The 23,159-nt window shown below is 43.5% G+C and overlaps 1 protein-coding gene across 1 annotated transcript in view; it reads left to right on the forward strand.

The window, feature by feature from the left end:
• Nucleotides 1-1,335: 1,335 nt before the first annotated feature.
• Nucleotides 1,336-23,159, forward strand: part of FYN (FYN proto-oncogene, Src family tyrosine kinase) — a gene marked incomplete at its 3' end in the record, with an annotated part of 136,118 nt that continues 114,294 nt past the window's right edge. Inside the window, exon 1 of the mRNA XM_082302608.1 lies at nt 1,336-1,427. The remainder of the gene's footprint in view (nt 1,428-23,159) is intronic.

The raw sequence follows: 23,159 nt of genomic DNA on the forward strand, positions 1-23,159 counted from the left end.
AAGGCAAAAGAGCTTTCCAAGTCTAGGAGACAAGTGACAGTGAGATGTGCCAATCTGTCAGTATGGGAGCACCCAAGGTCACAGACGGGGCGGTGCTGGGGAGAGGACCTGAAGCTGGAGCATGTGGTGCTTTCAACGGGCGTTGGACGTGAATGCAACACCTTGAGAAATGCTGGGAGGATTTATGGCGTTGCTGAGAACCTGAAGGGAACAAAGCGTACAGAGAACTTTTCCAATCACTTGCCTGTGGAGCAGGCTGACCCGTGACTGGAGGACAGTGCAGTCTGCACATCTTTGAATACACTGCAAGACCGAATCCCCAGCAAAGGTGATCAGCCGTGCTGTGGGGACAGCAGGTACACCCCCGAAAGACAAACATCGTGGGGCTGGCGCTCCTCCCAGCACGGCTGGTTGAATACTCCGCGATTAAATGTGGAAAATGGAATAAAACCATAACTCTGGAAAACCTCCGCGTATTTCATTACCGCCGTTGCCTTATCACCCACTATTGCCAATTTCAAGAATTACGGATAAAAAAAATCATAATAGTAAAACAAGCCGTCGTCTTTCACAAAGAAAGCATAATCTGCTTAAGATTGTTCTCCCATTCATCGGGGATGTTGAGACGTTCAGCTCACTCCTCCCGCCTCCCGAGGCGCCCCAGCGGGCCGCGGAGCACTCCGGCGCTGGCAGTGCCGGCCGCGACCCCCGGCACGGAGCGGCCACCCCTCCTCTTCTTCCTTCTCCCTCCTCTTCGCCCCCGGTTCCCTTCCCGGCCGGGCCGGGTCCGCCTCCATCACGGCCCCGCCGAGCGCTCGGAGCGGCGGCCGCTGCCCGGGGGCGTCGGTGGGCGCTGCCCACCCGCGGCCGCGCGCCCCGCCTCTCCCGCCGCCCGCCAATCAGAGTGGCGGCGGCTGCGGACCGCGCTCCGCCATTGGTCGTCGCCGCTGTCAGTCAGGGCCGCCCCCGCGGAGGGGCGAGGCGGGCGGGGGGGCGCTGCCGGCTCCGGGCGGGGGAGCGGGGCCGGGCGGCGGCGGCGCTGCGGTTGCGCCATCTGTCAGGAGCCCGGTGGGAGGGAGCGCCCGAGCCGCGCTCGCCCGGGTGAAGCGGAGCGGAGGCGAGGCGCCAGCGGCAGCGGCAGCAGCACCAGCAGCAGCGCGGAGAGCCCGTGCGAGCTCATCCCTGCCCAGGCTGCGGCTGTGCCGCCGCACGGAGTCGCCGCCTCCGCGCCCGGCCGCGGCTCGGCGCAGCGCGTCTGCCCCGGGGAGAGGCAGCGGCGCCCGGAGCGGCGCCCCTCGCTGCGGGCGGGCGGGCGGGCGGGCGGGGGCAGCCAGCGGAGGAGCGGAGCGAGGAGGATGCGAGTGCGGCGGCGCCGCCCCGGCCCCGCGCTGCGCTGAGCTAAGCTGAGCCGAGCCGAACCAACCCAGGTAACGGAGGGGCCGGAGCCCTCCCGGGAGAGCGGGGGCGGGGGGATGCATGCATGGATGGATGGATGCTGCGGCGGGTCTGTTTCCTTTGTGCGCCCGAGCGGTGATGGGGTGCGGGGGCTCCCGGCGAGGGGAGGCGGCCGCGCTGCTGCGGGTCTCCCCCACGCACGCACACGCGGACCCCGCGCCCGCCTCCCCCGCCGGGAGCCGCGGCCGCAGCGCGGGGAGGGCCGGGGCAGCGCCTATGACCGGCTGTACGGGGCCCCTGCGTGCCCCCTGCGTGCCCGGGGGTCGCCCGTGTCGGTGTCCCCCGCCCCCGTGGACACCGGCCAGGGAGAGAGGAGGGGGCGCAGCACAGGGACTTATTTGTTGTCGCCGAACTGCGAAAAAGGGGAGGGGGGGAAATAAATAAAAAGACCTTCTCTCCCTCTGAAATAAATCGTATAGGATTTGAGCGTCTGTGACAAAGGCCTCTTTCAGGGAAGAAAGAAGGGACGCACAAAATGCCCAAGGGTGGTAGGATGTGAAAAGAGGCTTGTTTCTTGTCTCTCCCCTAGAGCCTCTCTGTTCCTTCCCAGATGAGGCCGCTGATCTGGTGCCAGTTCCTTTTCAGCTACATTTTAGATTAGGGAGCGATACCAAACGCCACACCATAGGTGCCAGCGTTTTGCTGCGTCTGCAGAGCCACAGCGTACGTGTCGCCCGACCTCCTTAATAATGCTCAGTTTGGCCTCTGCTTCCTCGGGGTCTCGCCTGATTTCTGCTCTGTGTGGATTCTGCGTGTGCGTGAGCTCTGGGAGAGGGCTGGCGGGAGAAGGGGGTCACTTTGTGGAAACAAGACCATGATACCTTAGTCCCTTCAGCGGTGACGGGGAGGGCAGGACTGAGTAGGTGCTGGAGGAGAAGGTTTGGGCTGAGTGGAAAGCAACCGTCTGCAGTTGCTCATCAATCACTCTGATATGCTCTGATTCTTAAAATGCTAAATAACGAGTGACCAGAGCGGACTGGGCTTTTGAAATGCCTGCACAAGACTGGCAACGCCTTTGAGACCTTGTCATTTTCCTCCTTGTATACAACCTCCTTAACTCCCACATCCTTCCTTCCACCATCCCTGCAGCTGTAACACTTTCCAGGATCTCCTTCCCACACCCTTTTTTTTTCTTTTTTTTCTTTTTTTTTTTTTTTTTGTCTTGATGTCTTTCTAACTAGCATTCTGGAAGCTGAGAACAGTTGCAGGTGAAGATCTGTTTGTTTATATGCTGGTGGAGGAAGTGTTTTCATTAGGGTGCACTCGTCTGGTCTCCCATGAGGAGGAACAGTAAGCTAAAGGGACACTGTCAACTTGAAATCCAGAGAATGTGCATGATGAATGGAGAGCTGTGTCCAATATTACACCCACCGTTGAGCTCCCTGCTGGAGATCTGTGGTTTTTATAAGCCTGTCTTCTGACTGTGTGGGTTTGTCATGCAGTGAAGGAGTAAAAACACACTTCAAACAAAGTTCTGTTAAGTGAACAAAGGAGTGCAGAAGAAAAATACCAGAGTGGGAAGGGAGGGAAGGCAGCATCTCCAGCTTCTCAGTTACATCCATTGTAGCCACTGCTTGACCCAGTGGGAAACTGGAGGGGCGGTAGTTCATTTTTACAGTTGCACATTTATTTAGTATCAGTAAAGCGGAAAGGTTGTTACCAGTGATACAGGAGTTTTCAGCACCTTGACCTGTGTGCTCAGAAAAACTGGTAGCACTTGATGGATGTCAGTAGGTCAGTGTCTTTTCACAATATAAGAACAATTTAAAAAATTGTATCTCTTGTGAAAAAGACATTGGGTTTCTTCTTAAGCCCTTTTTACCCCACAGAGCTGTAATTTTGATGAAAGAGAGAAAGAAAGATTGCCTAAATAATGCTTTAGAAATTTGTATTTTGTTGATAGTAGGGCTGCAGATTTGTTGAAATGTTCAGGTGCTTCTTAGAGGGTGTCTGTAAGCATCCTTCTTCTCTACCTCCAACAAATTACTGCCTCATCTGTGTGGCTTGTCTTTGGCAAAAGAAACAATTTTCAATATGAAGTTGTCTGATGGTAGGCCACTGGCTGTGGTGTTTTGTGGTTTATGCTTCAGGCATGTTGTTTCAGAAATTCTGCGTTGCCTGCTTGTGAAAGACATAGTGGCATGAAATACCTGTTACGTATAAAACCTGAACAGCCTTCACTGGAAATTATTTTGATGTTGAGTGAATACATGTCTTCAGTGAGGGACAAACAACTTTGGTATATATGCATAGCAGTCAGTGCAAGCCAGGAGTGAAGAAGGTGGTATAGAGAAGTTGCTTATTAATAATTTTAACAAGTGTCTTTAAAAGTTAGGACCCACTGATAAATTTCTAATTCATATGAGTAAGAAAAAACATTGCTGAGGAACTAGTTATTTTTGACAGACTACGGTAGATTGCACAATACCTTTATGTGAAATACCTAAATGGTGTCATCCGAAATGCATGAGTGGAGTCTGATATGGTGAGGGCCTCTGTGACAACTAGCCCCATGGCTTAGCTGAATTAAGCTGAATATACTAATCTGGACATGGTATCATCTGCACTGGATTTAGAGTGTAATAGAATTGTGGCTAAGGTGAGTGCAAACTGTCTGGCACATTTGTGATGATTTAACACTAATATGGTACATTTACAGTATCATATATTTGATTGTGTTAAGGAAAGCTTAGAGCTGTTGGCCACCTTATGACCAATTACTTTTATTTAACCAGCATCTTCACTTTTCTGTCTTGCTGCATTACTGTGCTTTTACTTCAGGGAGAAAGAGAGTTGAGGCATGTGTTTTCCCTTCATCCTTCTCTTTGGGGAGTACATTAATATTTGATTCAAACTTGTTCTGTGAAGTTCTGCTTAATTCAGTTTGGGCACTACTTTGAACACATTATAATGGTGTTTGTGTCATGGACAGCACTTTGTAATTTGCTTTATGGGCAGGTCTGCTGCTGGCAGTGTGTATTGTCAAAGTGACCTTTCTTTCAGAGGGAGAAAACTAATAACTCCTGTCCCTCTCCCACCCCTGCAGCTCCCACAGAAGTGTCTTCACAAGTAGTTTTGACCCATTACTCCAAAAACAGGACTTGAACCAACAAATCTAGTTCACCCAAGCAGTCTTATTGAAATCCAGCAATTAAGGATTCCTTTGGTGACAAAAGGCCTACAGATCTGTATTGTGGAAGTCAGCCATTTACTTGAGGCAGAACCCACAAAAGGGTTTGCGTGCTTTGGTGTGGAGCACCCTGAGTTGTGATCCCTATGGATCTCACATGCCTGAGCCAGGGATGCAGCTGCTTGCTGTGCTGTGCTGAACGCATTGTGCGCCTCAGAGCTGCGTTCCCAATGGCCGGTGTGGCGGGGGAAATGCTGCCAGGGACACCCAATGCAAAGTGCCACAGAAGGAGGTGAAACTCCAGGGCTGCATCTCCCTGCCTGCCAGGTGTCTTACTTGGTACCATGTTGGCTTGTTTAAAAACCCTAACCTGCATTTGGTAAGGTAGTAATAATTTATACATAAAAAACCCACAAGAAAACACACCAAAACCCCAACCAACCAAACACATACACACCCCCCCCAATACCAAAACAAAAAAAACCAAAACAAACCCAACTTGGTGTTTCAGTAGATGACAAACATGCAGGTGTAGATGAATTGGGATTTCTAGCATTTGCATCCTATAATGGGTTTTGCCCTTAGTGCCTGACTTCCAGACAGAGAAATGACAGGTGCAGATGAAACATGAAAGGTTGAAGCTGTTTCGGTACATCCGAGGAGCGTGTGACACTCCCTAAGGAGCGAGCGCGTGAGCCCCGTTAGCACTGTGTTCTAGGGCAGTCTCACTTGTTAACTCAAGCAGGGCTTTGGTTTCGGGCAGGTAATCTGCCTCCCGGTTTGAGAGGGGTCAAGTTAAACCTGTCTGTGGGAAGTGTCCTTGAGCCCTGAAACTAGAAACCGGCCTGACTTTACAGGAGTTGCAGCCAAGGAGAAGTACCCTGTTGCTGTGCTTACCACTGGCTGCAGGAAAACAATCACATTTTGTAGAGCTTTTTTGGAACTTTACTTCACGTGGAACAGGAACAAAATTGAACAATATCACTACTTCTACTGGGGGAGGTGAAAAATCTTATTACTTGAAGTCAATCAAAACATGATGCCTCATCTTGCTTCTGACTGTTTTAAATGGTAACTTGCTGTGAAGCAAGGATTTCAGCTCAAAATACTGCCACCTGTTTGGAGCAAAATAGAACCTTTGACACCTTGACTTTTTACTGGAGTATAAAATCAGCAGCAGTTTTGCAGAGCTTTAAGGTGTGGATAGAACTAAATCATCTTGCAGAAAATTACTGTCGGATTTTTCCTGACCAGCTCTATTCCTTGTATACCATGAATCTGAATGAATGTTTTTCATCTGAAAAAGCTATCAAAAAAGATAGCCTGGCAGTATCAACTGATTTGAATTAGATGGTCTGAGTTAAATCGTTTTTTCAAGTGGAAAAAAGAGGACAGCAAATTAATTTTAAACTTGCTGCCCTTCCCAAAATGCAGCTCCTTCTTTGTATCAAAGACTTCCCAGTTTGAATGGATCTACTGATGTTGCTTGTGACAAGGTGCTGTGGGGAGAGATTACCCCACATTTTCCAGCCCAGCTTCTCCTGATGCAGAGAAGTCTTGCACCTCTGAAAGCTGCCCCTTCCACTATAATTTTCTAAAGTATCTGTGAGTAATAAGTCCTTCTTGCTTAAGGCAGAAGCCTAAATTTTTAGAGCAAGTTCATTGATGTTCATCATACTGAGATGTGGTTTAATGTGATGAACTCTGCAAGGCAGCTGCGATGTGAGAACGTTTTGATGAGAACAGGGAAGGTCACCCCTCTGTGCTTATTTGGTTTACTCTATTTTGGTGGATTTTTTAGGAGGCAGCAATGACTGGAGGCCTTCTCTAGCCTAGGGGAATTCTTTGTTCCATCCTGCTTTAGGTCCCCTGTGGCTACAAGCAGAAAGGAGGGATGTTGAGAAGTGGCTCTGAGTGATGTGTTCAGTGCTTTCAAGTACAAAGGAGCCCAGTCAGAGCTCCTCAGAGGAGCCAGAAATACTTTTAATAGTATCGAATCCTGTGCTGTGAGAGCAGTTACTCTGCTCTCCCCAAAAGAAAGGCACTATCGTCAACCAGCCCTGAACAAAAAGACTCTACCTCACATAGCTCACTTTGCTTCACAGCTCTTGGGGTGGCCTCTGGAAGATCTTCTGCACATCCTCCAAGCTCCCTTGCAGCAGCTCTGGGAGCTCTGAAAGACAGATTGACATCTAAAGCATTGGCTGTGTAAGGACAAATATAACCTGAAATTGAGACCTTACATTTCAGACAAAATGTGCCATCAGTACTGAAGCTTCCAAAAGTGCTTGAAAAATACTGTTTCATTCACCAAAGTGTTGTTGCTCACAGTGGTGAATTTGGAAAGTGTTTTGAAGCTGGAAGTGATGGTAATGGCACCAGCACAAAGTAAGAAGAAAGTGAGAAGTAGCTGGGGTGGAGGGACATTGAACAGACCAAGGGAAGAGCTGGCTGAAGCAGGCAGAGGAAGCTGCCCTTGTGTGTGTGTGTGATTGAGGACATTTGCTTTAACAGAATAGAAGTGTTTGGCACCACTTTAACATGAAAATAACTCTTGTTCTAGTGATTTTGGGAGGAGTAAGGAGGAAACCTCAAATGATTGGCTTGGCTTGCATGAAATATCTTCTCTGTTTAAAATTGTCCTTTTCCTCTTGGCTCCAGTTTTCCTCTGTTAACAGATTTGACCAAAATAGTTCTTAAGCCTTTTTGGTGTAGTCCAAGTTGAAAATATTTTTGCCAGATAATCTCAGTCATGGCAGGTCTGAATTTGCTATATGAAGCTATACAGAGAAGTTAAACAGGCTGTGAGAATTAAGATTAATATTAAATGCCCGTCAGGTTTGTGCTTTTTTAAAGAAAAACTTTACCATTCCATGAGAGTTCTCTAATGACCTGTCTGGTGATTCCTAGCATCCTTTTTCTTTACAATTTCTATTATTTTACTTGTTGGGGGTGGGGAGGGGGTGGGGTTAGGTATTTTTGTTTTGCTGATTTTTGACAAATAAACTTTAACATTCATTTGAAGGCTTTTTATTGTATGAATAAAGACCTTTCAACCTCCCTTGTTTCTGAGCAACCTGTGTGTGAAAGAGCACTTTGCGTAACGTTGATCTTTGACTTGCAGCTGTACCACTTACAAAAAAGACAGCTCTGAAGGTTTTCCTGGCATGACTTTGGAAGATCATGTATTTCCTATCGTGGCTTCCAATAATGGTGTACAGATAATTCTGTTGGGGCTTTTATTTTTATTTTTTTAACAAGTATGTTGGGTTTTTCCCCCGCCTTTGTGCCTGACCTTTAAACCACAGAACTGCTCTAGGGCTTATAGTTGAAGTTGATGTTCTTGCCCAGAACAATTGAGAAGAATTATTGTTGGTTAGTTCAGAAGTTCTCCAAGCCAGAAGCCACCACAGTGGACGATGAAAGTGCTGGGCACAAAGCTTCATCCCATACCTGGTCATTTCTTGGGACTTAGGAGAGAAGACCAGCTCATAGCCCTGTTTGGAAGATGGTGATGACTGTGTCCTCCAGCCAGCTGCTTTCACCCCAGGGACAGGGGAGGAGAACAAGTGTAAGCAAAAGCAACTTTCACACCCATGAAAGAAAGAGTGTTTGTGCCTGGGACTGTGTTTTTCTTTATGGGCAGCCCCTCACTAGGCAGCTATGATATGTTTTTTTGAAGAAAAAAGAGCATCTCTAAGACTTGGAACAAAAACCTCTGTTGTCTGAGTGGGCAATTAGACTGTTTCTTGTCTTAAACTATATGTAAATGCTCAGTGTTTGTTCTTGGTGGTAAGGTTAATGGTGGAGTACATTCATTATGGTGAAATTAATGACCTCTTGCATGTTTTTAGACCTCCCTGTGAACAGGTCCTCTTGCATGCTGTCACTGTATGCTAATAAAGTTTGAATTACAGAGAGGGAGCCCATATCCAGTAAGATTTTTGTCTAAAGATCAGCAAAAATGCCAGTTCTGTTGCCTGTCTGTCTCCCTGGGAAGTAACTGAAAACTCCCTAAATTTCCTCCTGGTGTTCATCTGTGAGATAGCCAACAGATTATGAAATTTTTGGATGTTATCACTCTGTGCAGCATTTAAATTGGTGATTTCATCAAGAAACACTCTCAGTCCCATTTCCAAATTAATTGAAAATGTTTTGCTGGTTTCTCTCTCTTCAAGAAGGAATAAAACTATTTAAAACTAATCATTTGTATAGCACAGTATCTGAGGTCATTCATAATTTTAACTTACAGTCTTTAGCTGAATATGCAGGCCTTTCTTTCCAAATATTAGATTCTCCGGGTATCTTTGAATAGTCAGTGATTTTTATATTCATAAGACCTCATACTTTGGACTTTTGAAGAGAAACAGCAGTTGGATTTTTATTTTATTTTTTAATATGTCTTCTATTTTATTCAGAAAGGCTGAGGCGAACCACCTCTAAAAGGAGAAAAAAAAGTGTTTAATGCAACCAATTTTATTAGCTGTAATCACTGTTGAAAAACTTTGTAAGCCCATCAGCCTACAACTGGGATAAGATCAGTGTGCAGGAGCTGACAAGCTGAAGAGCCAGATTTAACTCTGAGTATAGCAGGCTGTATGCCCTCTAAAAACACCACATATAGCATTGGCTTCAATGTCCTTGGAACACCTCTCTAGGAGTTTCCCTTCTGTAGGAAAAGTAGTATGCCCAAAAATTTGACTGAGCAGAGAGCTGGTAAATGTTACGACCTTGTGGAAGAAACATCCCCTACATTTGATGGTCGGAAGTGACCTTTTGTGCACTGGGGGAGGTAGAAGACAAGCACTGACCGTCTTTCTTGCTTAGGACAGCATTACTGACATGTCTAAAACTTGCAGAACTCCTTGTCCTAACGCTCGAGTGGGGCTGCCAAAAAGGAACAAACAGGGCTGCAGATAAAAGTGTGCAGGGTAGACTGTGTCCCTTTTCCTCCTCCTCAGTCATCACAGGCAGGGTGGGGAGAGCATCGCTTTGCACTGCTTGATGACTTGACATTGACAGCAATTTGCTGCTGGTCCTGTAAAAGGTTAAAAAAACTTCTTTCATTAATAGACTTCTTTTTAAACCACTGACCATCAGTGTGATTCAGTGACTTCTCTAAGGGTGAGGTAACCTCGTAATGTAAAATGTAAGCTCTTGCTTACATTTTCAGCAAATCTTAATTCAAAATCGTGAGGTTACGTTTGGGGTTGGGTTTTTGTTTTCCTCCCCATGCAACAGTTCTGCTTTATGAAGTGTATAAACGTAGGTGTTAAACAAGTCAGCAGAATCCTGCTTTTGTGGTCAGCTCCTCCATGATTTGTGTCTTGCAGAAGATACCTGTCATTCTTTCAGAGCTAGTGTGGCACAGCAGGACTCTCCAGAGAACAATCTGGGCCTGCACGTAGACAGCATTGCTTTGGTTCTATTTCCTTGGATAGAGCAAGTCTCGGACCCAAGATATGCCTACACGGCACTATGGCGGGCAGAGGAGCTCACAGGTGAGATTCAGGAGAGCCCCAGCAGCCTAGAGGAGCATTGTGCTCATGTGCTTGCACTGTTCTCAGGACCACCATGATGTGTTTGTGGTTGCTGTGAGTGTATCTGTGTGGCAGTGTGGGGTGGTGCAGAGGCTGTACTTCACTTCTTGGCGCAAAAAAGATGAGACAAGAAAGCAATGACCAGAAAGAGTGGATTAACTAGATGAATGTTCATTTTTGTAGCATCAGGCTACTCAAACTAGCTTTTTTTAAAAGTTGTTACTAAAGTTAAAAGAAATAATTTTTACTGTTATTGTTACTATTTTCTTTTTTTTTTTTTTTTTTACATTATCTGCCCCATGGAAGAAGAGTGATTATGTTCCATAGGAGCTTCATCTATAACAGCTACCCATAAACTTTAAGGTGGCACGGTGCTATGACGGTATGCAATGTTTATTTTCAATCTGCCTTTTTTAAAGAAAGATGCATTCAAATTGTATCACCATGAGAACTGGAGAGTAATTCTTGATGAGTGAGGTCTTACCAAAGTAAACTGGTACAGAGGGCTTGTGGCTCAAGTTTAATTTTGAAGTTGTAATACATTTCTGTGGATTTCTTAATGCCACTGGACTGTTGTTGACACTCTCTTCCAAAAGTGAAATATCACAGAAATACTAAGAAGATGCAGGTGTGAGCAACTGCAAGGGAAATACAATCTGTTTGCCAATCGCGCAGTTACCCCAAACTGCGATAAGAATTTCTTCCATAATCAGCAGTACGTTGCCACTGTGAGGTATAATTTCTGAGAAGATATCTTGAAAATTGCAGTCACACCACTTCATGTAGATTTACTTTATGATTGTTGGTATGGGAGCTTGCTAAACCTTTTTAAATTGTGCAAGTATGTAGCTTTGAACGCTTTCACATCTTACTTTAAGAAAGGGGTGGGGGACAATGGGAAGAAACTCCTAATGTTCTTTAAAGGAAGGATCACCTATGGGTTTTTTACCCAATCATATTGTAAACATTTATTTTCTGTAACTGATCTCTCTCTAGAGCTAACAGATTTCTTTCTAGAAGTACTTTTTAAATATTTCTTCCATTAAACTACTTTTTAATAGTTCTTCTCACATCTCTGAGATGAGCTGTAGGTTTGCAGGAAATAATCTCCCTGAACAGAATAGGGATAACTTCAAAGCCAGGGCCTCATCCAGCCGGGTTTTGAGTATCTCCCAGGACAGACTGAACAAACCCAGCTCTCAATCTCACCTTCATACGTCAAGTACTGCAGCAGCTTTGTGGACATCCACTGGACTCCCTCCAATACGTCAGTCTTTCTTTTCCCAGGACTCCCAAACCAGACCGAGTACTCCAGATGTGGTCTCACAAATGCTGCATAGAGAGGAATAATTATTTCGCTCCACCTGTCAGCTAATTAATTGCTTATTTGGTGCCAGATCTTCAGTTGCTGCCAGTTATCTTAATTTCCCCCAAGCTGGAGCTGGTGGAAACTCTCCCTTACAGGGGAGTACTTGAAGGCTCTGTCACCTCAAAAAGAGCTGGAGCAGCGATGGTCCTTTGCTTCAGTTACATGAAGGAGGTGACCAATCCAATGTTTGCGTACAGAAAACTGCAAAGGTTTTCAATTTCTCTCTAGTGAATTTTTTGCAGCAGCCCCTCACGCTTCATACTGCAATATAACCTGAAGCAATAAGATTGTATCACATGTTTTGGTAAAACAGCAAAGAAATGCATAGTAGACAGCATGTGCGAAGAGATGCATTGTGTGTATCCGGTTTGTTTTCCTGGCCGTACTTTGGCTGTTAGCTAAGTTACCCACTTTAAAGTTAATGTTAGGTAGCAAATGTGGGGATTGAAATAAGAGCCTCACAAGGAGCTGTGGGACAAAAACTTGTGCTTAAAATTTTATAACCAGAAGATGTTTTCTTCTCCACTAGATTTCTGAGGCTCTGTCATTGTGAGTGGGCTGTTATGGGTGACTGATGTACTACATGTGATTTGCTGTAGTTTGTGTTTTTTAAGGTCTAATCTTCCTACACTATTTGATTACTTTTTTCCAAACACACACAAAGTGAAAATTTCATGATTAGTGGTTTAAGTACTGAAATTAATATTTGCCTGAAAAAACACAAAACAGAGTACAAGATAAACCCCCAACCATCAGCAAACCTGTGCACGTGGGGCTTATCCTGCAGTTGTTGCTGCTTCTAAGAGTGTGTGGCGCACATCACACAGCTCAGAGGTCCAGTGTGGGGGATAAGCTGAAGGTGTAAATTTTATATGTGCATGTGCCTGCTTTAATGTGCAATATATTAATGTTTAGTTTAGGAAATTCTGGCTCACAAGTAGCTGTAACAAGGTAAAGTGTCTGAGGTGTTGAGTGCATGCTGTCTGCTGCCTGACTGACTGGTGGTCAGGGAGATAGATGGCTGGTCTGAGCGCTTGCCCAGGACCTCCTGGGTATCTATTCCATCAAAGAAAAAGGAAGCCTTAACAGCCCACTGGTGTAAAAGGAAGTGGTAGAGAGGTTTGAGCTGTGGAAGGTGGCCAAGGAGGGGAAATGTCAGGCTGCTTGCCTTTTTTTTTTTTTTTTTAACCTTTAATATTTGTTCCCGCTAGAGAAGTTGTTCAGAGTCTCCCTTCCTACTCTGGCTGTTGTTACCACTGTTTTCCTCCTCTGATTTTTTCTTTGGGTGGTTGTTCTAGGTCTGTGGCACTGGCTGAGGATGCCAGAAACTCTTCTAGTAGTCCCTCTTTCATTTGTTTTGTTCCCGTAACCCTGCTTACAGCAATCCTGTCTTCATGCTTGCTTACCTCGGTCTTCTCCACTGCTCACCTTCCTTGCCTTGACTGCAAATACTCTCATCTCCCAACACAAATGAGCTGTTTATCCTTGAGCTAATGGGTGTTACAATGCTCTGATCATAATGTTGCAGAACTGCTTATACTCACGGTGATTAAAAAATAAAAAGATGGATTACTTTTTTGCCCAGCCCCAGAAAATTAGTTGTATTTTTTCACTCAGTACAGTTATCACTGTAGGTTGGGTTGTTTGCAGCTCAGAGTGAGCAAGAAGGCCCTCCTGGTATGGAAGCAATCTTTGGGTTACACAGCTCATTCAGGTTAGAGGCATGGTTACATAGCAGAATGACTTTGTGCAAGAGATATATCAAAGTGGAGGCTTACTACTAATATGTTCACTGTTTTGTGTGCACAAATGGGGAGTCTTGCCTGATCACAGTAATTAATGGGCATAGACACACCCTGACCCTTGAGGACACAGACCTTCTCCAGGTACTATTGGTGGTGCTGGTGAACAGCTCTCACCATGGCCACTCAGGTGAGGTTCACTAGCTCAGGAGGGTGCATGCTTGTATTTATTTGCTTTTATTTCATCAGAAATTAGGGTCACTTTGTCCAGTATTTAAGTTCTCATGGGGGAGAGAGTGAGAATTGAAAGCATTCAGAATTTTTGTTCCAGTTTTGATTTAAGTCATGTGAAAAGCTCACAAGCTTTCTGGTGTTTGGTTGCAGCTTGAGTAAAATAGTTCCAATGGAAAGATGAGGGGAATGTGTTTCAACTTGCACTTATTATTACTTTAAATGAGTTATGCAAGATTTAGGTTATTGTTAACAAGATAGAGAAGTCACAAAACCTCCTTTTCCAAAGAGTGTGATGTGTATTATCTTGGTAGAAACTCTGGGACATGAGGCAACAAACAGCACTGAGTGCAGGAGATCAGTACCTGCTCCAGACAATGCCAGCAGTTTTAGTCTTCTGCATCCTGACCCTGATGACTCATTTGAGTAAAATCTGGATTATGGCAAGACTGGAAGCTAGTGTTACCAATCTCAAATATTTAAATACTTGAGTGGTTTTGGAGGCGAGAAAGAAGGGGTGGGAGTTTTGAGCTAGAGATGTTACATGATCATTTGGCCGCCAAGGCCCAAGGTAGTGTGGTGGCAGCTGCTGCTCAAGATCTCAAAGGTGACTATATTTTTCTTATGAAATGAATGTGTGTACTTGTCAACACCTTCTAATTAAATCTAACACATTCAAATTGTGTTGGAGGTCGCTCCACCAGTGTGACTCAGGTATTTTTAATATATATACTTTGATTGCTCTGTCTGGAAGACTAGTTGGTAGAGTTGATTTGTGGCTGATCTATGCTGTTTTGAAATTGCTGATGCATAAACGGGCGTAGTAGAGGCTGATCCTAAAAATACTCTCAATTTTCTTATGTTAATGTTGGCAGATGTTTCTAAGCAATACACTGACTTCTTTTTGTTTTTAATCTCTTTGGAAAAAAAAAAGAAATTAAACAAGGGAAGTCCTCTATAAAGGAGTGGTAAGAGCTGGAGCATTGCTCAGTATGAGGCATTTGACACTATTTTCTCTTCTCTGTTTTGCAATAGTTAAAGTATTATCAGTGCTGTCCAAACAGACAAGCCCACTGACTCCCATGCCCTCACCCCTTCCACCACAGCCAAATCTCAAACCTTCCTGAAGATACAGATGCCCTCCAGGATAGCTGACCTTGTCTGTTCAAGCCCACTGGCTGCCTGTGTGCAATATGTGTATGAACCAAAAATGTCAGAAATGGGCTTTTCATGTTATAGAAGTGAGTCAGATTTTTTTCCTCCTTGTGACTTTATTCTCTGACAAGTGTGTGGTGGCTTACCGCTTTAAAAGCAGTGCCTTGGGGTTTCACCCTAAGCTCATCACGTATTGAGTGCTGTTTTAAGGTGGCTTCTTATTCCCTCTGGTTCTATGGCGTAGGAATTTCCAATGTCATTTTCCAATGTCATTTTGACAAGAATTACTTTTTAGCAACTTAAAAGAGCAATTATCACATTTGCTGAAGACGCAAACTAAGGGATACAATGCATTAAAACAAAAGGATAGGGAGGATCTCAAGTAACTTAATCTCTGAATTGTAACTTTGCAGACTACCTTTGCTGATGTGCTTAAATCTGAGTGCATGCCACATGCTTGGACTAGAGGTGTAGTTCATGCCATTCCCTGTCTATATAGATAACTGGTTTTGAACACTTTTTCCTTTGGGTTTTGGTTTTTGGGGGAGTGGGAGAACATGTTAAAGAAGACATCCTACCCCTTTGTGACTCAAAGGGAGAGAGACTTGGAGGATGATTTTTATTAATTAGCAGTGGCTGAGCCCTGAAAAAAAGCAGCATAAACCTTCTTGGCAGTAGTTTTGTTGTGTTTTGGGGGCATTTTTTTCCATACCTCATGTTCACAAGAAACTGCTAACCTAATTTTGGTATTCCTTACGAGAGCTCATTTGTGATGAGTTGCCAAAATTCCTCAAATAAATTTTAAGTTCCTTGTTGGCACCTGTGGCTTGGGTTCCTTTGCTTCAGTTTTTAATACTGGGGGTTTTTTGGTTTTGGGGTTTTTTTGGTTTTGTTTTTGGGTTTTGGGTTTTTTTGCCTGTGTACAAATTTGCATTCTTTAGGAGAAACTTTTATCAAGCAAACTAAGAATAATATGAAGTATAAGAAATTCTTTGGGTTAACATAATGAATATTTGAAGATTTATGCCACTTTTATGGCTTTCTGAAACTGTACTTTTGGTCTCCTGTCCCTGTAGTGTGAGGGACCACACAGTACAGTTGTCTGTGTATTGCAAAATTTAAAAAGTATTAGAGGAGTACAGTGAGGTTTTTAATATAGAAAAGAAATAAATGTTAAAAGCATAGATTTTTGTATATTTTGTTTCTCATAGGCATAAGCTTTAAGCAGTTTGTTCACTTGGCCCTCAAACTCAGAGTCTTTTGATGTCTCAGAGTAAAATTGAAGATGACTGAATGATATTCATGACCGATGTTTTTTGGAAGGGGCAGGTGTGTAGAGGAGGCACTGTCCTGAAGGGACTCCTGAACTCAGTGCTTGTGGGTGTCAAACAGCTGGATGCTGCCAAACCAAGTCAGCATGTATGTTCTGCTTGACTAGCCATAGCTCTTCCCTCTTTAGGGTGGCAGGCGACATGAGCAAAAGGGAAGGTGAAAGGGAAGGCTCAACGATGCAACTGACTGGGAAGGAAGGAGGAGAACAGGAGGATGCATTAGTAAGAAACAGAGCTTTGTTGGCCTGGTGAATACAACTTGATATTTAAATTCAGTGACCCTTATTTCTAGGAAGTTCAAAACTGTAGCTGCTTGATAGCCAAAATATGAATTTTTTTTCATTTTTTCAATGCAGAATCTTTATCAGTAGGCTTATTTATCAGGCTTTTGTAGAAGAAAAGTAACCCAAGCTGCTTGAACTCGCAATGTTCAGTACAGGACTTGAAAGCCTGATAGCCAGTTTGCCTTCTAGGCATAACCAGCGATCTCCCAGACTTGCTCTACCAGCCAGTCATGGCATTTTAGTGACATGACTTGGCTGCATCTGCATCTCAGTAATGTTCCTCCTCAAGTTTGATGGAAAAATGGTTGACTTCTTTGTAACCAGAAACAATGCCTTACTGTATTTAAATTCACATGGGTAGTACACAGAATGTGTAATTTTCAGTCTTTTCTTCCTAGGACTAGGGATTTTTAATGTCCCAAATGAAATATTTGTACCCTTTTCATTCTCCAGAAGTCCAGGAACTGTCTGGTTGATCCCTTTAAGGTCTTGATTTCAGTGACAGTTATGGAAACTGCTTGGTATAAGAAAATTTTGGGAATGAATAGAGCAGAAAGGGGAGCAGACAAGACTTCTTGTTCTGTTTGTAGGCTGAGGTTTCTATGCCTGTGCTTTAGTCTAGAAGTTGTGTCTAGGGCCAGCCCTTTCCTCTGGGAGTATCAGGCTCTGACATTTCATATTTGTTCTGCATTTTCAACAGCAGCAAGGTACCAGTCAACATGCTGCTTTTTTTCTTCACTTCTTCTGCTTTTACTGGAATTGAGATAAATTCATCCTCTAGAGAAAAAGAAAGAAGAAAGGAGGGAGGGGAGAGGAAGAAATGTATTGCTGCAATATTGGGTGCTGAGAAACTTGGTATTTTTTGGGACTTCCTGTTAAACATTGAATGGTTTGTCAGTTTTGTTAACCACCTCTTACTATTTTTTTTCCATGAGTAAGCATCCTGCATTAGTTCTCAGTGAGTAGAGCTGGAGAAATTGTGCCACCTTGGCTCAAACTGGTATCATCTTTCATTGAACTGATACAGTGAAAAGGATTTATCTGCACACGTGTAATAGCTCTAATAGATTTATTCAAGGTTTGACAGAGTTTTGGGGGGTTTTTTTGCTTGGTTTGGGTTTGGTTTGGCTTTTTATGCGTTATTGGTCTGGGGCTTGCCCTTCTGCCAGATGCTGCTACTGCATAGGCATGATGAAGTGGCACTCCTCTGTACAGAGCTCTGAGTTGGACCCTTATTAGTTACTCTGGATTACATGGTTTGTGTTGGTTTCGCCCTCCTGCAGGCCGCTCACACCTAGGCAGCTTGCTTGGGCTGGGGTGTTGGCCTTGCTCTTGGTGAAAAGGGTAGAGGGGGTGTGGATGCCTGTCCATCTATCCACACTGCTGTTAGCAGAGTACCTGGGCTGGCAGGTTAGTGTAAAGGCATCCTACAATTGTAGGCTGGCTGAGCTGCAGACACTTAGTGTGGATCTTCACCATGGAGGTGACACCCTGAACCTCCAGAAGGTTTAACTGTGGCTACTCACATCCAGTACAATGCCTTCTGTTTTTCCCAGTGATCTTCCCCTAAATTGCTAAGCAGACATGTCTAGAAGAAAAATATAATGCGCATAGTAATTTGTTTTTATTGTCTTCTCTGTGTTACGTATTTGAGGTGTCTGCTAATAGATGTCCAGGACAGATCATTTCTCAGCTACTTCAGAGAGTTAGAAGCTTACAGTTGCCATAGGTCTGTTGCTCTTTGAAAGGGACTTTCTATGGTCCTCATGGAGGAGAGTGGAGTGTTTGGAGATGTGTGGGTCCTAAGGTATTTCCAGTACTTCTATGCTAATAACCTACTGCTTCTCTAAGTGAAATCGCTTTTCTTAAGTACAGAAGAACAGCCTTTAGCTGCCAGCTCTGTTACAAATAATTGCCCAGAGCTTTCCAGCTGCTGTTAGAGCATGTACATCAGCAATGTTCAGTAAGGGGTGCTATATGCCCACCCATAATCTCTACCAAGTATCTCTCAAGACTTTTTGCAGTGTCTGCATCCAGAACTGACATAACACGTATGTATTTACATCAGCATTGACTAAGGCTGTGTCCTAAACCACAAAGCACACAGGCATGGTGAAGTAAGGGTGGGCAGATGCCAGGTGAGGGTTTGTGAATCTTGCTTTTCTGAGAACAGTTTCCAAGAGTGACACAAAACTGTGCATGGTAGAAATTTAGGATATGCAGGTGTCCTTAATCATTCCAGTCCTAATGGCAGAAGTTAGGATACAGTGAACACAGGTCACTACTGTCTTCGAGAGAGTTCAAGGGAAGAGCATCTCCAACTGCTCTCTCCACACTTTGGTTATTGGAGAGTTTCTAATATCTAGCTGTCATCAGTATTTGCACAAAGCATCTCTGTTATCTTCGGTGTACTCGGAGAAACAGTGGACTAAAAGGGAACGGGTCCTGGAAGCTTGTCTGTTCCTGCCTGTGTTTCTTGTGCAAGTAAAATGCACTGTCACTTTGTAGAAGCCTTCTTCATCTTTCAAGGCTGCTCATGTACTTCTTTCCCATTTTCTCCTTTTCAATCATCCTGACCAATTCCTTGAGCCTCTCTGCATCTCTTTTCCAGCAGAGAAAAGACTTTAAAGCAAGTTGAGCAAGAAATCATGGATTCTGGAGTCCTCTTTGTCTAATCTGGAGGGAATTGAACTGAAGATTTGAGGTCTTAGGTTCTTCCTTCTGCTGGTAGCAACAACCCATGAAATCCGTTGATAAATGAAGTGGTGTGTACCCCTTGTGCTCCCCCTCGATTATGGTTAGCCCAGCAGTAAAAACAGCATGAAGTTTCCCATTTCTCCCTGAGCTTAAAAGGAGAGACTGTGCATCAGCTTGTTGATTAATCACACACACTCATGTGATGAGAACTTCTCAGGGGATGGGAAATGTTTGCTTTTAACAGTCTTAAAATAGTCTCATTTCAAAGAACGTTTCCTTGATTTTTTTTTTCCTGATGTCAGGGATGCTTAAGTGCTTGCAGTATCAGTGTTTGTGTATTACAGTTTGGGTTTTAGTTGCCTGATTCGATCCTGGGCTTTTCAGCTGAGAAGATCCCTGTTTACTTTAGTGCCCCGTGGAGCAGACCAAGACAGTAGCAGGAGAGATTGTCTCCTGCTGAATCACAGCTTCACCTCTTGCAGGAGCTGGGAGGTGCCACGTGAAAGTGGTGAGGAAGTTTGTTGGAAGGAAAAGGCAAGAACCTGCTAGGCATCTGGGAAAGAGACTCCACTTAAGCACACTTTGTTAAGAGAAGTGACTTATTTTGCAGTGTAGCCATCGAATAAACTGTGGGATGACTGGAGAAGTGTCAAGTTAGTACAACTGCAAAGGAAGTCAATGGACTCATTGCTGTGGATGTACTGAATAATCAGTTGGTTCTGTCAAACTGGGCACCTAAATAAAGAACACTTTTGAATTTATCCTCTCTTTGTCATCAAGTACCAATAATACTCCTGGTGTCTTAGGATGCTATAAAAAAAATGTATGCTTTGTGAGGGAAAACTCACGTGCTGAGCAGTGCAGGGACCCGTAAGTGAGCTGGTTGTGTTTCTGGTGCAAGCTGAGAAGAGTGTTGTGTAAAATGAGAGTGAATGTTGAAAAGAAAAAGAAAGTATTAAGCATCCACATTGAATAAGCACCGGCCATTTTACCCACCGAAGGGGAGACTCTGCTCTTATGGGAAGCTTTCCGTGTGACCATGTAATTAAGAGCTGCATCACAGTGAAGTCATGGGCAAGCTGGGGGAGGGCAGGCAAATGCAAGTGGCACAACCAGTAACAGCTCTGGGAAATCTGGTGTTTGTGTGCATAACTTCATACATCGCCTTAATATTTTTGTCATGTAGACGTGTGTAATTGGTCTTTTAACACCAGTCCGCAGTGAGATGGGGAGAGCAAAAGCTGAGGCGTGAAGCTTTCTGTTGTTCAGGTATGAAGCAGCACACTCAATAACCAGAGAGGTCTCACTACGAGCTGGTGTTGCAAGTCAGCACATGTGAACCACACTAATTTGCTGTTGCCTGCAGTGCTTGTGGCAAAGATGACAAACCAGCCTTTGTGCGAGCGAGAAACCAGAGAGACACAATGCAGAATGGAAATTTGGTGCTGTTGGGACTGTAGGCGTTCCCAGGCTCCGCATCTCTCCCTTCCTGTGGGTGGGAGGGTGCTGTACACGTGTGGCGGGGAGGAATGGTCTGAGCCACAGGCTGGCTTTCTGAGCAACCCAGTGGGTTAAGGACAGCGTGGTTTATACTACAAGGAAGCCTGGTACCCTGGAAGAGCTTACAAATTGGACTTCTGTTTTTGTAATTACTTGGCTCTAGTTTGGAGTGACCAAAGTGGTTTTGTTTCTTCTTCTTTTTTTTTTTTTTTAACACTAATACTCAGGAGTTCAGTCTGTACCACGCTAACAGCTCTTCAGTTAAAGAATGTGAAGCAGCTCTTTAACGCACATATACGAAGTCTTACCATCTTTCACAGGTAATACAAAGCAGAGTCAGAACATAAACAAGCGATCCCGTGTCTGTCAGCACTGTTACTCTGTTTTATTTTAAACCTAATTATGCTTGAAAGGTGTAGGGGAAATTGAGAACTTGACTTTTGGCACTTATCAGCACAATCTTAATTAACCATCAGCACCTCTTTTCATGCATTTCTGCGAAGAGCTCCAGTCCTATGATCTCATTTCCCTCATCTCATTTGACAGTTAATACTCTCAGGTTAATTTCTCTAAACTTTATAACGTAGTTTGTCTTCTTTAAAAATAAGAGGTAAAACACTTCTGAAAGCTGTTTGGGTTCCTTGCATGTCAAAGGACAAACTCATCATGTCCTTTTCTGACTCTCAGCAAGAGACTTCAAGGATATATATAAATCGCTATAGTGTGGCAGTGGTGTGATAGGATATTATGAAATGCACTTGTGCTGGTGAATGGTCTTATAGAATGAACATAATACGTTCAAGGATGAAACTGCATACAAATTTTACTTGCTAAATGAGGTGTTTGTAAATGAGCCCTTTGTTAAATGTGAACTGAAATTTTTTGTTGTTTTTACTAACAGAGAGGAAGTAGAAGGCATTAAAACAGTCATTCAACAGCTGGCATGTGTCAATCAGAAAAAAAAAATGAATAGAACCAAAAGGTTATGTTCTTTGCGTTTTTCAAAAATTTCTAGTTTTCAGTTTTATAATGACTTTTACATGACAGGTTTGACAAACTCTCAGAGTTATTGAAAGTTGTTGGGTTTTTCCTCTTTTTTGTCTTGTTTTGTTTTGTTGCTGCTACCTTGGTTTTTAGAAGGAAAAGGGAGAGGATTGTTAGAGGCGGTCACGGGTGAGGAGATCTCATTTGGTGATTGACTTTTATTTGAAGTAAAGATATTTTTAAAGCCACAAAACAGCATTTGAGTCATATAATCCCGAGTGTGCTCGTATAATCTACTTATGAATTATAATAAAAAAGAAAATCCTGAAAAGCCCATGGTCAGTAGTATTTGGACACGTGATGAAACACTTTAAGGAGTCTAAAGAAAAGATAAAAATGCAATCACATCTTGTGCTCATTAATATTATTGTATGAGTAAAAGCTGGTTCAGTGCCCGTACTGCATGTACCCAACATGATGTTGATGACATTTTGAGAGAATTGGGTAAACATTTATACTGTGCTCTGAGAAAAGGTTACCTGAAAGCCTTTTGATGGAACTTGGATTTGCAATTTCAGTTTTGGTTCTTTAAACAGAAAAAAAAACCAAACCCAGACCAACCCCAGGTCAGTTGTGTCTGTGAGAGGTTTTCCTCCTTGGGCTTAATGGAGCAGATCATTAGTTGTCTATATATATATATATATATATGTATTTCAAACAGGTGTTGTACCATTGCTTCTTGACTTAAATATACGAATATTTATTTGAGACTATGTTCATATTCTTCAACATACTAATTGTAAGAGGTTTTGCAAAATGTGATGCTGCTTGTGGTTGTAACTTCAAGAAAAATCCATTTGTGTTTAATGATACAACTTGCCAGAGTGTACACTTACTGAAAGGGACACATCCTGTGACTGGTTTCCTGTGAGCTCCAGAGGGCAGAAGTCTTTTCCACTGTCATTTTGTCTGTTGGTGTAAAATAGAGATTATCTGCTGTCTGCCATTTCCTCTTCTCCCTCCATCTCTATTTCTTTCTGGGGAGAGGGGGAAATAAATTCTCTGTCTTGTGCAGATGTTAGCGCTGCAGGGATCCTCTCTCTCTCTCCAGATGCAGGAAGCATTTCCCAAATGGACTGTACAGTCCTTTGTCTTTTTTTTTTATTTATTTTTATTATTTTATTTTATTTAAGATCATTAGTGTTTTGTGCGGACAGATTTTACTACAGACCAGTAGTATGTGTTTGTGGAAGAGTAATAATTTTGTGATTCATTTTGGAGGCACTCATCTGTTAAAATAGCATATGAAGGAAAAATTATTCAATAAAAAAAAATTCTGAAATGCAGCTCTAGGCCGTTTGCCTCAGAGTCCAGGAAAGGTGATTTAAGCAAGCTTACAGTAGTATATATTGTATTGCTGTGTGACCAAAGCATCTGTGTCACAGAAACACTGTGAAAAGATGCTAGATGCCCATGGTATTGAGGGTTTCACTTCTTCAAGAACTGAAAATTTCTACCATCTATTTATTAAGAGTGCTTTCATTCCACCTGTGGAGTTGGATGAAACCCAGGCGTCAATCTTCTTGTGTCTCGGTACAATGAAGATCTTGCTTGCAAAACTCCCCTGAAGCCTATGAGAAGGAAGTGCCATGTCGATATGATTTCCAAACACTTTTAAGAATCAGAGGGATTTATTGAAGGGATTTTAATTTATCTTTAAATGTTTTCCTTGCCCTCTCCC

Source organism: Coloeus monedula (assembly GCF_965178545.1).
Source record: "Coloeus monedula genome assembly, chromosome: 2".
Lineage (NCBI taxonomy): Eukaryota > Metazoa > Chordata > Aves > Passeriformes > Corvidae > Coloeus > Coloeus monedula.